General features: G+C 39.9%; 1 non-coding gene across 1 annotated transcript; it reads left to right on the forward strand.

Annotated features, from left to right (window-relative positions):
• Positions 1-6702: 6702 nt before the first annotated feature.
• LOC141634988 (small nucleolar RNA R71) lies at positions 6703-6809 on the forward strand. Its single transcript, XR_012539700.1, has one exon. It is a non-coding gene; the product is annotated as a small nucleolar RNA R71 (small nucleolar RNA).
• Positions 6810-8974: the final 2165 nt, after the last annotated feature.

Here is an 8974-nt window from a genome sequence, read left to right on the forward strand (position 1 = left end):
GGCCGACACATTTCAAGAGTGGTCTTATCACGGACCTTCTATATAATTCTCCTTCAAACACCAAGTACCTTGCGGTGATCCTTCTTATCTTCTGAGAGAGACTGCGGTCCTCCGGTAACTCTTTTGTAAGCTTGTATTTCATTATCGGAGTCATCCACGTCGTCTCGGCTTCGATGTCGCCCACCATGCCGACGGTCTCAGTGATGCTTTTTGCATTCCTGATATCCACCAGCACGGTTCGACTGACATTTTTTATGCTTGAACTGGCAAGTTTTGAGAGAGCGTCGGCTCGGTTGTTCTCAGACCTGGGGATGCACTGTATTTGGAAAGATTTTAATTTTGAGGTGTCGGCTTTCACCCTCTCCAGATACCTTACCATCCCATCGTCTCGAGCCTCATACTCCCCTTGGATTTGATTAGTCACTAAGAGCGAGTCTGTCTTCAACACAATGTGTTCCGCCCCGGCAGCTCTAGCTAACTCGACTCCAGTTATCACCGCCTCATATTCGGATTCGTTATTTGAGGCCGAGAAGGTAAACTTCAAGGCGTACTCAAACTCGTCTCCGTTAGGGCTGGTGATAAGGATGCCGGCTCCTGAGCTGTTCGCCGTGGAGGACCCGTCAGTATACACTTCGCACATACCGGGTTGTGATTCTTCTTGATATGTGCACTCGGCCAGGAAGTCTGCAAGTGTTTGCCCCTTTATCGAAGGTCTCGGCTTGTACTGAATGCCAAAGCTGGAGAGCTCCACTGCCCATTTGATAAGTCTGCCGGATTTTTCGAATTTTTCTAACGCTTTCTCCAATGGCTGGTCGGTTAAGACCGTCACGGGATGAGCGTCGAAGTAGGGTTTCAGTTTTCTTGCGGCAACGACGACGGCGAGGGCTGCCTTTTCGATTAGTGGGTAATTTATTTGCGCGACCGGTGTATGGCGATAAAGTAAATTGGGTGTTGCCGCTTATTTTCTTCCTCGATGATCAAGACCGACCGTGGCCGAGGTAACTGCTAAGTATAGATATAGCGTCTCCCCCAGCGTCGGCCTGGACAGGGTCGGTAGTGTCAGAAGGTGAGCTTTCAGTTGCCTGAAAGCTGTGCTCTGTTCCTCCCCCCAGCTAAAGTCTTTATTCCCTTTCAGCACTTTAAAGAACGGAGTGCTCTTGTCGGCCGATGATAGGCTTATCGCGTACCTATGCAAAGATAAAATTCCCTAAACACAAATTAATGTAGTAATATGGGTCGAACCACAAGGAAACGGGAATTACGTCGTGAATTGCTATGGGTAGATTCTTATCAAGGTCGATTTCGATTTGGGTTGGTTTGATTGTTTGGTGATTAATAACAATAATGATGTAAAGTATATGATAAAAGTGAGTCTAAGGGGTTCGGGTCACACATGCAAGGGTAAATATACGATCATGATAAATGCGGTACTAATAACATTGTCAATTGCTTAGGCTTAAAGACACCCACCTTACGATATTAGTGTCAACCTTAGACCGGGTCCTAGAGAAACTCTCGTCCATGACTAGGTCGTCCGACTATACGTGCTTAGTCTAATTCAATTCCGTGCCTCTCGACTTATAGAACGAATAAACAAACTTAATCAATTGAATAAGGCCCTAAACAAAGATTAAACATTGTGGCACAAGCATGTGATAGAAGCAATATGATCAATATTATTATTAATCTATTTTATCATGTTATATACTTGATTTATGCATGGCTCCCCTAGCCCTTAGACTAGGAAATTTAGCTACTCATACTAAAATATAAATTGCAAACTAAATTAAGATAAATGGTGAACATAATTGTATGATTTATATAAACTAATTGATTTAACATGTGGAAGAATTAAACTAAAGTAATCTAACAAATTATTTAATTATAAATTATGTATAAACTGAAATAGAAATGTAGAGATATAAACTATAAGTAGAAATACCTTAAAAGTAGAGAACTTGCATGGAAGAACAATGTATAACCAAAAGCTTGAAATAACTTAGAACCAAATGTTTGAAGAACTACAAGATTAACTAATTTGTAAACTAATATGAAAACTATTGAGAGAAATATAATGCTTAAGGCTATTGTAAACTAAACTTGGACGTAAAAAATTGGATGCCTAAAGCTTTGGAACACCTCTCCTATTTATAGGAGAGGAGAGCATAACGTAAAAGCCAAGAGGCATGCAACCCCGATCGGGGCCACCCCACCCCAATCGGGGTCGTGTCTTTCCAGCTCCTTTGCCTTAATTCTCCTCTTAATTGCTTGGAGAATCCTATGTTGGTGATTAATTGTGCGATTAATCACCCGGTTAAGACCTTAATTCTTGGCATCCTAGGTAGCTTGGAATCCTATCTTTTCCACTTGGACTTGAAGTTGGGCTTGACTTTAGTTTGTTGACAACAATTGTATTGCTCACATTAGTCAATCAACTTCTTCATGAAAACCCCATGCAAACACTCCATGATAGCCCAATATTTGGTCTTGCTTAGCCATTGCACTCTAGTAGCTCATCTTGTAGTATTTTAGCTCCAAAAAGCTTAAGTATCCTACAAAACATGTGGAGACAAACAAATGCACTAGAATAACAAATATTAGCTCAAAACACTATGATAAGTGCTAAATGACAAATAAAATGGAGCTAATATAGGGGATGAAAGTATATAAAATATGCACTAAGCATAACGATTTAAAAACCCGAAATAACATGGGCAAGGAATAAAGCAAAGCATGGTTGAGATTTACACGACGGCGTAGCATAGAAAACTTTGAATGAACCTTTAAGCTCTTGCATGATCTTTTGACTTATGGACTCTCACGGGACACTCAAACTCTTTTATATGTGAAAGGACAATTTTGTGAATAAACACTCAACTATCCTCGACTTATGATAATGTGCCCGCAATCTAATATGGTAAACATGTCAAATCTAGTAAGCCAAAACAAGCAAATGTAAGCATGATAAAGAAGCCAAATGGGTAGGAAGAAGGCAATATGTAATGGGTAAGAAGGGGGAACAAATGAATTATGGATTGTGGAGCTAATGTCAAGCTAGCAACAACCAAATGTAAGGATGCTCAATCCCTAATTCTAACCCAATTTTGCAATTCAAATCATAAGAAAACTCTCCAAAATATGTAAATAATGCTTGAGAATTTCTCACATCTTTTCTTCTTCTCTTTTTTCCAATACATACTTCTTCTTCATTTCACTTTCATGCTTTTTTCATTTCTTTCTTCTTTCTTTTCTCATTTTTTTCATCATTTTTCTTTTTCACTTTTTTTTCTTTCATTTTTTTTTTCATTTTCCTCTTTTTTATCTCTTGAGCATTAAGACCAAGCTCACATGATATTCAACTTTGAAACAAATCCCAATTGAGCACCCAAACAAGACCAATCAAGCTACTAGCTCAACAAGGTAGGCAAGTTATAATGTAGCTAGGGAAAATTGTTTGTGAAGGGGTCAAGAGGGCAATTATATTTATGTGAATGGCTCCGAAATGCTATAACAAGTGAATGCATGCTTACCAAGAGATGACAAGAGAACCATACTTGTGCGTTTTGATGAAACACACTTCATAAGGAGACCCACACTCACCTAAGAGAGACCAGATATGGATGCAATCGGTCAAAAGAGGCTCTACCTTACCAATTTGTAGCTTGCCGCAAGTCAAGATCAAGCCTATTCGGTTCATTCTTCATCTCCCACCTACTATGTCAAGACATCCCCATGTAGCTAATATCCCAACATGAAAGAATATATCATTAGCAACAAGCCATTATTAGGATAAGCAAAGAGGAAAGTAGGCAACAAGCAAGCATAAAGCAAAAAAATTTCTCTCAAAATTTTTCAAAATTTCTACACTATATGCAACTATACTATATGCAAATGCAATATCTTCCCCCAAGCTAAACATCACATTGTCCTCAATGTGCCAACTATCCAAATCACCCAATCAAACCATAATAATGGCTCAAAGCACAAAACATGAAGAACTAGAGGTTATGTTTAATGGGTTGCAAGATCTAAACTAATATGCAAAGCAATGAAAAAACTTACTCGACTTGCTAATCTCTCCCAAGCTAGCATGAATCCGGGGGAATGTAGATGTTTCTTTGTGACCAAAGTGAAAAATAGTGAAGAAAAATGGTAGAGAAAGAGAATGGAGGTACCATCGGGTTTATATAAGAATGATAAAACGATTCCCTCTTTACCCGCATAAGGAAGAAAGGCCGAAATTTCACATAACCACGACCCCGATCGGGGCCACCAACCCCGATCGGGGTTGACCACCTCTTCAGGTTTTGCCTCTTTTCCGCGTTGATGTAATTTCCTTCTCTTTTTCGAAAACCACGTCCCCGAACGGGGTTGTTGCATGGGGAAGCGTGCCATATTCACTTCTAAACCTCATATCTTCATTTTCACCTAAAAATCACAAAAAGAAACATCGTCAAGTCGAACATTTTATTACTAATCTACGAAAAACAATAAATTGCAGAAAATTAAAAACAAAAATAAATAAAAGCAATAAAAGGCTTGGGTTGCCTCCCAAGAAGCGCTGGTTTAACGTCCCGCACGACGTAAGAAGCTAATTGATTCAAGTTTTGTTCTTGAGCTTGCCACCAACCAAACTCCATGTCATAGCTCCTTTAGCATTCCGCAACCATTTGAAATTTTTCAAATAAAATTTCCCTTTCTTCTTTTTGACACCCTTAGCATTAGTGCCCTTAGCATCGTCACCTACAAAACAAACAACACCCATATCTTCCTCCAACGGATCCATTAGTAAGGATTCAAGCGTAGTAGAGGCATAAGATGAGTCCACAGTGCTAAATAAATAACAAGACTCTTGTAACATTGGGCTTCTAATGGTGTTGTTTTTGCTAAAAGAAACCCGGTCATCACCTACTTCCAACGTCAATTTCCCATTTTTCACATCAATTAACGCACCCGCGGTGCGTAAAATGGCCTACCCAATATAATTGGGGTTTGTGAGTCCTCGACCATATCGAGTATGAGGAAGTCAACGGGTATGAAAAACTTGCCAACTTTGACGGGTACATCTTCTAAGACACCTAAGGGTCACTTTAAAGAACGGTCCGCCATTTGCAATGTTTTACTTGTGCATTTTAAAGCACCCATGTTAAGTTTTTCATAAAGAGAGTAAGGCATGACACTCACACTAGCACCTAGGTCGCAAAGGGCCTTATCAATGGTATATGTGCCTATAGTGCAAGGAATAGAATAGCTACCGGGGTCCTTAAGTTTCGGGGGAGACTTATTTTGTAAGAGTGCACTACACTCTCCGGTGAAAGCAATGGTCTCAACCTCATTGAAGGATCGCTTCTTTGAGAGAATTTCCTTCATAAACTTTGCGTAGGAGGGGACTTGGGTAAGCAATTCTAAAAATGGGACGGTGACTTGTAAATTCTTACAAACTTCCAAAAATTTAGCAAACTTACCTTCCTCCTTGTGCTTTGCTAGACGATGAGGAAATGGTATTTGAACAACTTCTTTGGGAGGAGCATCCTCCACATCTTTCACTATCTCTTTCTCATTCTCCTTAGGAGCATCCACTTTCTTTGAAATGTCATCACTCTCCTTAGCATTAGGAGAGATTTCTTCAATAAACACTCCATCACTTTCTTTTGGCATAGGAGGCCCAACATCTTTGGCATCAAGCTTGCTCTTCCTCTTTAGCATCAACAATCGATGAGGAAATGGCACACGATCTTTAACAATAGGCTCTTCACTAGCCTTCTTTTTGTCATTTCCCCCAAGATTAGCCTTTTTGACAACCACCTCATCATCCAAAGTCATGGATGGCCCATCATAGCTTGAACCACTTCTCAAGGAAATAGAATTAGCGGTTTCATGTGGTTGCTCACCATGGGGAGGTAGTTGACCATTCTTCCTTTGAGAATTAGAAGCGGATAGTTGAGCCACTTGTTGTTCCAACATCTTGACCGCGGCACTATGAGCTTGATCGTTCTTTTGAATTTGAGCCAATAATTCCCTTTGCATTTGGATGATCATGCCCTCGAGCTTACCCACTCCTTGATTGTTTTGTTGGCCATTTTGTGGTGGATTTTGTTGGTAATTGTTTTGTGGGGGCCTTTGTTGATTTTGATAACCCGGTGGAGGGATATACTTTTGTTGTTGAGGGACATAGGCACTTTGTTGTGGTGGAGGTTGTGGATTAAGCACATTGTTGCTATTGTAAGACAAGTTCGGATGGAATTTTGAATTCGGGTTATAAGTGTTGGAAAATGTACCCGGTGGATATGAACTTTGTCTTAGAGCTTGAAAAGCATTTACCTCTTCCATAGGAGCTTGGCAATGAGCGGCATAGTGGCCCGCACCTCCACATCCATCACAAACGATGATTTGGCTCGTTGAAGACACAATGCAACATTGAGTTGTTGAATGGAATCCTTAGCATCTCTCTCCGCCAATTGTTGTTGGAGCAAGGCAATTTGAGCTAGCAAAATGGAGTTGTTAGAGGATTCTTCTTTACCTTTGGATGGCACAACTCGGGAATTGACATATTGGGCGTCATGGATCGCCATAGATTCGATCGTGGAATGAGCAAGATCGGTGTCAATTTGATCAAACCGCCCATTGTTGGCAGAATCAAGAATCCTTCGCGACTCGGCACAACATCCATTGTAGAATGTTATTGCTAGAAACCAGTCATCTAGCCCATGATGTGGGCATTGCCTTTGAAGCTCTTTGTACCTCTCCCAAGCTTCATATAAGCTCTCAAGAGCTTGTTGACGGAATCCGGTGATTTGGCTCCTCAAAGTTTGAGTTTTCTCCGGTGGAAAAAACTTTTGATAGAAAGCAAGAGCCAATGTCTCCCAATTGGTTATTCCCAAGGTGGTGCAGTCAAGGCTATTGATCCAAAGCTTGGCCTTGTCCTTCAAAGAGAAAGGGAAAAGTATTTCCCTTATTTGGGCTTGGGTGACGCCCGTTTGACGGATCATGGAGCAATAGTCACAAAAGTTTTGCACATGCAAATTGGGATCCTCCAAAGGACTTCCTCCAAATTGCTTTCTCTTCACAAGGCTAATAAAAGCCGGTTTGATCTCGAAGTCCGGCGCGGTGATTTGAGTGGTTGTGATTCCGGCCGGAAGCATAGCCGCGGTGGGCTTTGAGTGATCGGAAAGTCTCACCATCTTTTTGGTAGTAGATGGTGATGGTGGTGGAGATGATGAACAAGAAACCTCCTCCTCTTCAAGGGCTTCTAGATCGTCTAAGTAAGACTTTCTAGCACATTCAACTTGGATGGGAGAAGTGGCTTCTTTAACTTCCTTCCAAAATCGTCGTCTTCTCCTAAAGGCTTTCTCGGGCTCGGAATCCGGTGAAAGCAATTCTCCACTACGAGAGGACCTGGGCATAAGACAACAATTTCTAGGAAAATGATAAGTAACGGTCTCAAGGAACAAGTGTTCCCCAAGACAAAGGAAAACAAGATAAAAATCGACAATTCAAAAAGCAATAAAACCGTTTCCCCGGCAACGGCGCCAAAATTTGATAGGCTTATCGCGTACCTATGCAAAGATAAAATTCCCTAAACACAAATTAATGTAGTAATAGGGGTCGAACCACAAGGAAACGGGAATTACGTCGTGAATTGCTATGGGTAGATTCTTATCAAGGTCGATTTCGATTTGGGTTGGTTTGATTGTTTGGTGATTAATAACAATAATGATGTAAATTATATGATAAAAGTGAGTCTAAGGGGTTCGGGTCACACATGCAAGGGTAAATATACGATCATGATAAATGCGGTAGTAATAACATTGTCAATTGCTTAGGCTTAAAGACACCCACCTTACGATATTAGTGTCAACCTTAGACCGGGTCCTAGAGAAACTCTCATCCATTACTAGGTCGTCCTACTATACGTGCTTAGTCTAATTCAATTCCGTGCCTCTCGACTTATAGAACGAATAAAAAAACTTAATCAATTGAATAAGGCCCTAAACAAAGATTAAACATTGTGGCACAAGCATGTGATAGAAGCAATATGATCAATATTATTATTAATCTATTTTATCATGTTATATACTTGATTTATGCATGGCTCCCCTAGCCCTTAGACTAGGAAATTTAGCTACTCATACTAAAATGTAAATTTCAAACTAAATTAAGAGAAATGGTGAACATAATTGTATGATTTATATAAAGTAATTGATTTAACATGTGGAAGAATTAAACTAAAGTAATCTAACAAATTATTTAATTATAAATTATGTATAAACTGAAATAGAAATGTAGAGATATAAACTATAAGTAGAAATACCTTAAAAGTAGAGAACTTGCATGGAAGAACAATGTATAACCAAAAGCTTGAAATAACTTAGAACCAAATGTTTGAAGAACTACAAGATTAACTAATTTGTAAACTAATATGAAAACTATTGAGAGAAATATAATGCTTAAGGCTATTATAAACTAAACTTGGACGTAAAAAATTGGATGTCTAAAGCTTTGGAACACCTCTCCTATTTATAGGAGAGGAGAGCATAACGTAAAAGCCAAGAGGCATGCAACCCCGATCGGGGCCACCCCACCCCGATCGGGGTCATGTGTTTCCAGCTCCTTTGCCTTAATTCTCCTCTTAATTGCTTGGAGAATCCTATGTTGGTGATTAATTGTGCGATTAATCACCCGGTTAAGACCTTAATTCTTGGCATCCTAGGTAGCTTGGAATCCTATCTTTTCCACCTTGACTTGGACTTGAAGTTGGGCTTGACTTTAGTTTGTTGACAACAATTGTATTGCTCACATTAGTCCATCAACTTCTTCATGAAAAACCCATGCAAACACTCCATGATAGCCCAATATTTGGTCTTGCTTAGCCATTGCACTCTGGTAGCTCATCTTGTAGTATTTTAGCTCCAAAAAGCTTAAGTATCCTACAAAACATGTGGAGACAAACAAATGCACTAGAATAACAAATATT

The sequence above is a fragment of the Silene latifolia genome, chromosome Y (genome assembly GCF_048544455.1).
Source record: "Silene latifolia isolate original U9 population chromosome Y, ASM4854445v1, whole genome shotgun sequence".
NCBI lineage: Eukaryota > Viridiplantae > Streptophyta > Magnoliopsida > Caryophyllales > Caryophyllaceae > Silene > Silene latifolia.